The sequence below is a fragment of the Daktulosphaira vitifoliae genome, unplaced genomic scaffold, assembly GCF_025091365.1.
Source record: "Daktulosphaira vitifoliae isolate Bord-2020 unplaced genomic scaffold, ASM2509136v1 Scaffold_1, whole genome shotgun sequence".
In the NCBI taxonomy this organism is placed as follows: domain Eukaryota; kingdom Metazoa; phylum Arthropoda; class Insecta; order Hemiptera; family Phylloxeridae; genus Daktulosphaira; species Daktulosphaira vitifoliae.
The window spans coordinates 8,485,586-8,493,951 of NW_026099572.1; positions in this window are offsets into that span (position 1 = coordinate 8,485,586).

Here is an 8,366-nt window from a genome sequence, read left to right on the forward strand (position 1 = left end):
GAATACAGTGGCCGATGCGTTATCGAGAATAGAAACTATAAATGCACCGCCACCGCTAGATTATGACAAGTTAGCTAACGACCAGTTAGCAGACGCAGATCTATTGTCGTTATTGTCAAAACCGGAATTATCGATAAAACTAGAGCTCGTAAATATGCCCACTACGAACACAAATATTTACTGCGATACTTCTAATGGTAGACAACGACCGTATCTTACCAAACAATTTCGCCGCAATGTGTTCAATTGTCTACATAATCTCGCTCACCCAGGTATACGGTCAACAATAAAATTAGTGAGTAGTCGTTTCGTGTGGCCGTCGATGAACAGTGATTGTGCGAAATGGACTCGTGCGTGTTTAGCGTGTCAAAAGTCAAAAATAACGCGACATGTTATAAGTCCGTGTGGTATTTTTAATGTGCCGAGTGATCGTTTTTCACATGTACACATCGATATAATCGGTCCTATGGTCATGTCACGTGGTTGTACTTACTGTTTAACCGCTATAGACAGATTTTCTAGATGGCCAGAAGTTTTTCCAATTCAGGATATTTCGGCTGAAACCATAGCTCGTACGTTATTTGAAGGCTGGATAGCTCGATATGGAGTTATGGAGAGATTGACAACAGATCAAGGACGGCAATTTGAGTCTACTCTGTTCACCGCAGTAACGCAAATTTTAGGGTTTAGAAGAATACGTACATCAGCATATCATCCACCAGCCAATGGTTTAGTTGAACGATTCCACCGATCACTTAAAACGGCAATAAAGTGTTACGAAACTGAGCACTGGACAGATGTACTCCCCTCAGTTCTTATGGGCCTTAGATCAGTGATTAAAGAAGATCTAGGTTTAACACCTGCAGAAATTGTATTTGGAAGTACGATTAGATTACCTAATGAGTTTTTTATGCAGTCATCAGTGGCGACAGACCCTTGTTCCTTTGCTGAAACACTAAAGAAAACAATGGAAACCATACGCCCAGTGTCAACTTCAAACCACGGAAGTAAAAAAGTTTTTATATATAAAGATCTAGCATCCTGTTCACACGTTTTCGTTCGGGTCGACCGGGTCAAGAAACCGCTAGAACAACCATATGAAGGGCCGTACAAAATTGTTCAACGATACGAAAAAACCTTTAAATTATTAATTAGGCAAAAAGAATGTATCATATCAATAGACAGACTGAAGCCATGTTTCAACGAAAATGAAGATAATAACACAAATCTATCAATAACAACGAACCAGCAAAACCAGAGAAATACAACTACAAGACCAACAATAATACAAACAAAACAAACCAAGTCAGGAAGAACCATACGCGCTCCCCGTAAGGTTTTTGTAAATTGTGAATTGTATCACTTTTATATTTGTATTTGTATTTTTTATATTTGATATTTGTAACTATGTATGTTTAACGTATAATTATCGTTTTCACTGGAAAGGGGGTAATGTAGGGATTAACAAAGATGTTAAATAACATGTTACAATGAATGCGTTTATATATGTTTATATGTTTTATCTTAGATGTACTGCAGTACGATAACACTCCGTGTATTTTTTTTTATCTCGCGCTGTTCGTCAATCCAGTGACACTTTTTATTTGTACTCTTTTTTTATGTACGTATAAAATTATTTTTCATTATTAAAAAGTATNTTATGTACGTATAAAATTATTTTTCATTATTAAAAAGTATTCTTCTTCAGTATTCAATCCTGAGATTGGTTTGTAGCAATTCTCCACTCTTCCCTGTTACTTGCTTTCCTCTTTGTCTCTTCATAAGAAGTACATCCTTGGTCCTCTATTATTTGTTGCATATATTCCATTCGTGGTCTTCCCCTAGCATTTTTTCCTTCCACGCAGCCTTCTATAATCAATCCTAGCAACCCACCATGTCTCAATACATGTCCAATCCATTCATTTCTCCTTTTCTTGATACTGCTCCATAAAGTTCTTCTCTCGGACATTCTTTCTAATACTTCCTCGTTTGTTACCATGCCCGTCCAACTTATTTTGAGCATTCTTCTGAAACACCACATCTCGAAAGCTTCTATTCTTCTTCGCTCTTCTTTGGCAATCGTCCACGTCTCACTGCCATACAGCATTATACTCCATACGTATGTCTTCAGGAGATATATTCTGGTACGTATGCTAATATTTTTTGAAGTAAAAAGTCCTCTCTTTTTGTTAAATGCTATCTTAGCTTGGCATATTCGCTTTACTATTTCTTTTTTACTTCTGCCATCCTTACTTACTATGCTTCCCAAGTATGCGAACTCTTCTACTTGCTTTATTTCTTGGTTATTTTGCAGATGTATTCTTGTCGTAATATTATTGCTCCTGCTGCATACGAGAACTTTGGTCTTTTTCGTATTTATTTTCATGCTCAGTTCATTGAGCAGAGTTTCTTCCATACACCTTAGCATCCTTTGCAAATCTTCTTCATTTTCAGCTATGACTGCTATATCGTCTGCGAACCGTAGCATATCGATTTTCCTGCCATTTATCTTTATACCCAAATGTATTTTCTCTCTTATTATGTTAATTGCCTCCTGGATGTATGCATTGAATATGCTAGGTGAGAGAGTACAACCCTGCCTTACTCCTTTTCTTATGCGTGCTTCTTCCTCAGTTTCGCCAAATCGTATAACAGCTGTTTCCTTCTGGTATAGATTAAAGAGTAGTCTCCTTTCAGTGTATTCTATACCTGTTTTTTTAAGCATCTTGAACATTATTGCCCAGTTGACATTGTCGAACGCTTTTTCTATATCCACAAAAGCTATGTATGTAGGCTTATCTTTTCTAATTCTTTTCTCGATAATTATTCTTAAAGCCAGTATTGCTTCCCTTGTACCCATGTTTTTTCTGAATCCAAACTGGTCTTCTGACAATATGGCTTCGATCTTATATTCCATTCTTCTTGACATAATTATTGTCAGTATTTTTGACACATGTGTCAGCAAGCTAATTGTACGGTACTGATCACATTTGTTTGCGGTTGCTTTTTTCGGAATAGGAATAATCTTACACTTAGTAAAGTCTACAGGAAGTTTTCCTGAGTTAAATATCTCCTTTATGAGTTTAAAAAGCTCACTGCGCATGTTTTCGCCAGATTCTTTCCAAAGTTCTGCTTGGATTTCGTCAATTCCTGCAGCCTTCTTCTTTTTTAGATCTCTAAGTGCTTTATCAAATTCTTCTCTCAGTACACTATAATTTGAGTTATTATCCATTACTTCTTCATGCTCTATTTCTTGTCCCGTGAGTTCTGGTCCCTCATATAGCTGTTCTAGATACTTCTTCCATATGTTACCTTTATGTTTGTCCTCGTAAATAATTACTCCGTTGTTATCCTCTATTGCCCCCCTTTTTGGTTTATAATCGGTAAAAAAATTTTTAACTGATTTATACGCTGCATCTCTGCTACCATTCCTCATTTGTATCTCTATTTCTTTGCACTTTTCCTCTAAAAATATTTCCTTTGCTTCTTTTGACTTTCGTATTACACGATTTCTTAGTTCTCTGTATTTCCGCTGACTTTCAAGAGTAGTTCCATTCTTAAGCTTTCTTCTTTCTTCTATCATACTTGCTATCTCTGTTGTTATCCATTCTTTCCTAGGTACTGTCTTTTTATTTTCTTTCAGAGTTTTTGATGCTGCTTCTGTCACTGTGCTCTTTATAATACCCCACCTATAGTTTATATCGGTTCTCTCATTTATATTTATATTGTTCGTAAGTTCTTTAAACTTATCATTTGCCTTTTCTTCTTTTAATTTATTTATTTGCCATCGATCATTTTTTCTTGTTGATACTATTTTCTTGAGCTTTAGGTTACTTTTCATCATTAATAAGTTATGGTCACTATCTATGTCTGCTCCTGGGTAGCTTCTGCAGTCTTTTACTTGGTTTCTAAATCTCTCCTTGACCATAATATAATCTATTTGATATCTACCTATGTCTCCCGGCATTTTCCATGTATATCTTCTTCTTGGATGGTGATTGAAGTAGGTATTTGTTATTAATAATTTGTGTTTTGAACAGAAATCTATTAATCTGTCTCCTCTTTCATTTCGGTTTCCTAGACCATAATTTCCTATTATGTGCCCTAGGCTTTCTTTTCCTACTACAGCGTTCCAATCACCCATAATGATAAGATTTTCATCTCCTTTGACTTTTTCAATGACTTTTTCTATTCCTTCGTAGACTTCTTCCATTTCCTTCTCACTGCTATTAGAAGTAGGCATGTAAACTTGGACTATGATTGTATCCTTAGGTTTCGTTTCGATTTTGACTAATATTATTATTTCATTGTACTGTACAAATCCTTTAACTTTTTTCCCAATAGCCTTACTCATTATTATGCCTACCCCTCCAATTCCTGGGTTATTTTCCGCTGTTTCTGTGTGTATCAACTTATATTCCCCACTCCATAGATCTCCAGCTCTTGGCCATCTCATTTCTGATAGGCCAAGGATATCAATCTTCATTCTTTCCATTTCTATTTTCAAATTTTCTAGTTTTCCGCATTGCAACATAGTTCTAACGTTCCAAGTAGCTATTCTTCTCCAATTCTTAACATTTCCTTCTTCTCCAGTACTCCCCACCCGGAGATCCGATCGGGGGACTATTTTACCTCCGGAATATTTTACTTTAGAAGATTTCATGTTATTGCTATTTCTTGGGATGATTTATACGGTGGTCTCCCCTTGCCTTCCGTATCGCAGTGCAGCCACCAGTTATACAGTTCCCGTATCTGCTGGCTGCTGTTTGGTGTGTAGCTGTTTCTACCATTCTAGGTTACCTGCACCTACACCCAATATTGTAGTAGCTGCTGCCCTACTACAAGTCCCTTTCAGTCGCTTTTTACGACAGGCAGGAACAACCGATGGTCTATTCTAACCCCGACCAACAGGGGGGAGTATTAATTATTATAAATTTTAATTGTAGTATTTTGTAATAAATATAAACACCAAAACACTACAGATCCATACATTTTTCCAAAAGTTATATAAAATATAAATTAAATAATATAACATATAAATTCAAGAATTTGTTCACGGAAATCGTACCTTTTTCTTTAATTTTGATGTCCGTTTTCACCACGAAGACAAGTCCAGAGGTCAAATTTTTTATTTTCAAATTAAAGTATATTACATTAGCTTTAATTTAAGATATATATAAAAGTGTCAGTCTTTCCGGAACAATTTCAAAAGTTAATTTCTTGTGAAAAAGTTGTCATTTTGAATCCCCAAATTTATAAAAAAAATATATAAAATGATAGGTAAATATCTAAGGTATCTATAAAAAAAAAATTATATTGTTTCGGTTATTTTTAAAAAAGTTATAGCAGTTTTAAGTAAAAAAAATTGAAAAAATATCGAAAATTAGCGATTTTTAAATTTGTAATTTTTTGGGGGATTACCCCGTTTACGGGGAGCGAGGGATTTTTTTTCAATTTTTGAGGGTAATGTCTTCAACTAGATACGATTTGTGATCTTTTGACATATTTTTCATCAAAATCGGTTCAGTGAGAGCTGAGATTGAGCATATACAGACACAAAAAAAAAAAAACACACATCATAGTAAAATAAATACCTTCTCAGCTTCGCATCGAAGCTAAAAAGAATAGACATTTTAGTATTAGTACGATGAAAATATTTTTCACTGAATAAAATCCATTAATATTCCTTGCTGTCAAATCAACCTACAAAATTAGAAAAACGAAAAAAATGGACTATTAATGTTTTTCTCCTGCATCCTTCAAATAATAATAATTTTAATCGATGTAAGAAAATATCAAAAGAAAGAAAATTTAAAGTTATAAAACTTATATAAATAATAATAAAATTAATATTTTACAAAAGTTGTATAAATTAGATAAAAATTATAACACAACATAAATTGAAAAATGTTGAAATACGTTTAATACATAGAGTGGGTAATACCCACATGGGATGGATCTTTCGATCTTTGAAATTTTAATAAGAACCATTTTAACNATGGATCTTTCGATCTTTGAAATTTTAAAAAGAACCATTTTAATTTTATTTTATACATTAAAATAGGCATTTTATGAAGATTTGAAATTTAAAAAAAAATTTAACTGGTCGCTCAAAGTGTTTTTAGTAATTTGATCAGAAAAACTGCCTCTTATATTCAATTTTTGTTCAAATATAATTATTAGTATATTAAAATAGTTTGATTTTTACTATGGAATATAAATTTTTTAGTTGAGAAGCTAAAGAAGCTGAGAAGGTTAATTTTACTATTGTTACGTCGCTATTTAGGGGTTTAGCCTAAATGCCCGTCTACAGTATTCTAAGGGACCAACGAGGGATAGCTGGCTAGGCTATATCTACCTTAGGTACTGAAGTTTTCTATTTAATTTATATTCCCTTAGAGGAACTACCAAGGGTCGCACTACAATATATATATATGTAACACTTTAGGTTAAAAACGATATAAATAAATATTTATTAAGCAATTGAAATATTAAATGGATAATACAACCTGCTGGACACCTAGAGATGTTATAATCCAACAGGGAGCTGACGGCGATACACACACACACACTATAATATACGGGGTAGCGAAGTTAAGTTAATTATCAGGCAAAAGTAGTGATCGCGAAGATGGTAAAATGTCAACTGTCGATAGGGATATCTTATTATGGCACATTGGCCGTGAATTGCAAAAAGTGTTTATGTGTGCAGTCCGCCCTCCTGTTAGTATTGCTGTATGTCACTGTGTTAATTATATATATATATATATATATATCTATTAAACGGTACAACGATGTTATGGGAGACAGAGATATGGGCACATGCAAATGTGATCGTATCAGCTGCTCCCCCTACACATAAGGTCTGACCCTAGACATTAATAAAAAAAAAAATAAATAAATAAAACAAAATAACTTTGGCCAAATAATGCTACGTAGGAAAAGAAAAATTATTTAAAATAAAAAAAATTTGGAGGGACATTAGTGTCGTAGTGAGAACCTCTGGGTCTTTGATGTCCACACTCCTTAATTCACAAGCTTTTGAGCATTGGAGGAGCTTCCTTCGTGTGGGCTCTCAATAGTCGGCTACCAAGCGGTTCCTATGAAAAGCCCGGCCCTGTCGTCGACTTCTTGAATAGTCTCGGGGCCCCAAAGAGTATCCTCCATGTTCTCAAGGTCTGTTCAGAACACTAACGCTTATTATTAAAAAAATTCAATAATTAAAAGGGGATGTTGGGGTACCGAATACAATCATAAGCAATGCATGCAAAATGAATAATAAATGTTTATGAATTAAAAAAATAATAATAATTTAATGTTATTTATGACAATAAAAAAAAATAAGCTAAGTTAACCTAATGTATGTAGCCAAAACGTTGTCAAAAACTTGCATACATTTACAATAGGTGTCTTAAATTAAGTTAAGCATGCTCAATAATAGTACTAATGTATACAGTAAAATATATGCGAAACATACACAGTGACCATCTCATAAATTTGCAATTACATGCAAATGTGATACGATCACAATGGTATGTGTTTATTTTATTTATTTTTTTTTAGCTTCGATGCGAAGCTGAGAAGGTATTAATTTTACCATGATGTGTTTATTTATTTATTTTTTAGCTTCGATGCGAAGCTGAGAAGGTATTGGTTTTACTAAGATGTGTGTTTTTTTTTTTTTTTTGTGTCTGTTACCACTTTTTCTCAGCTCTCACCGAACCGATTTCTTTCAATGATACGTCAAAAGATCACAAATCGTATCTAGTCGAAGACATTACCCTTAAAAATTGAAAAAAATTCCCTCGTTCCCCGTAAATGGGGGAAACCTCCAAAAAAATTAAAAATTTAAAAATCGCTAATTTTTGAAATTTTTCAATTTTTTTTACTTAAAAGTGCCATAACTTCTTCAAAAATGAACATATCAATATATCTTTTTTTGATATAGATGCATAATATCATTACCTTTTCTTTGGTATATTTTTTTCATAAATTTAACCCTTAACCTGCCCACAAGAGGGGATTTAAAACTTTATTACTTTCACAAAAAATTAATTTTTTTAACTTAAATTTTGAAAATGTTCCGGAAGGTCTGACACTTTTATATATATCTTAAATTAAAGCTAATGTAATATGCTTTATCATGAAAAAAAAAAATTTCGGACTTTATCTTATCTTCATGGTGAAAATGGCTACCGAATGCTATTTTTGTGTGAAAATTTTCGATTTTGTATTTTCCATTTTTAACTTTATTATGCTATAACTTTTTGAAAAATGTATGAATCATTACAATTTTTTTATGAGAAGTAGTATTTATATAGATCATTCATTCGACATACTTTTTTTTTAAATCGGACGATTTCCCT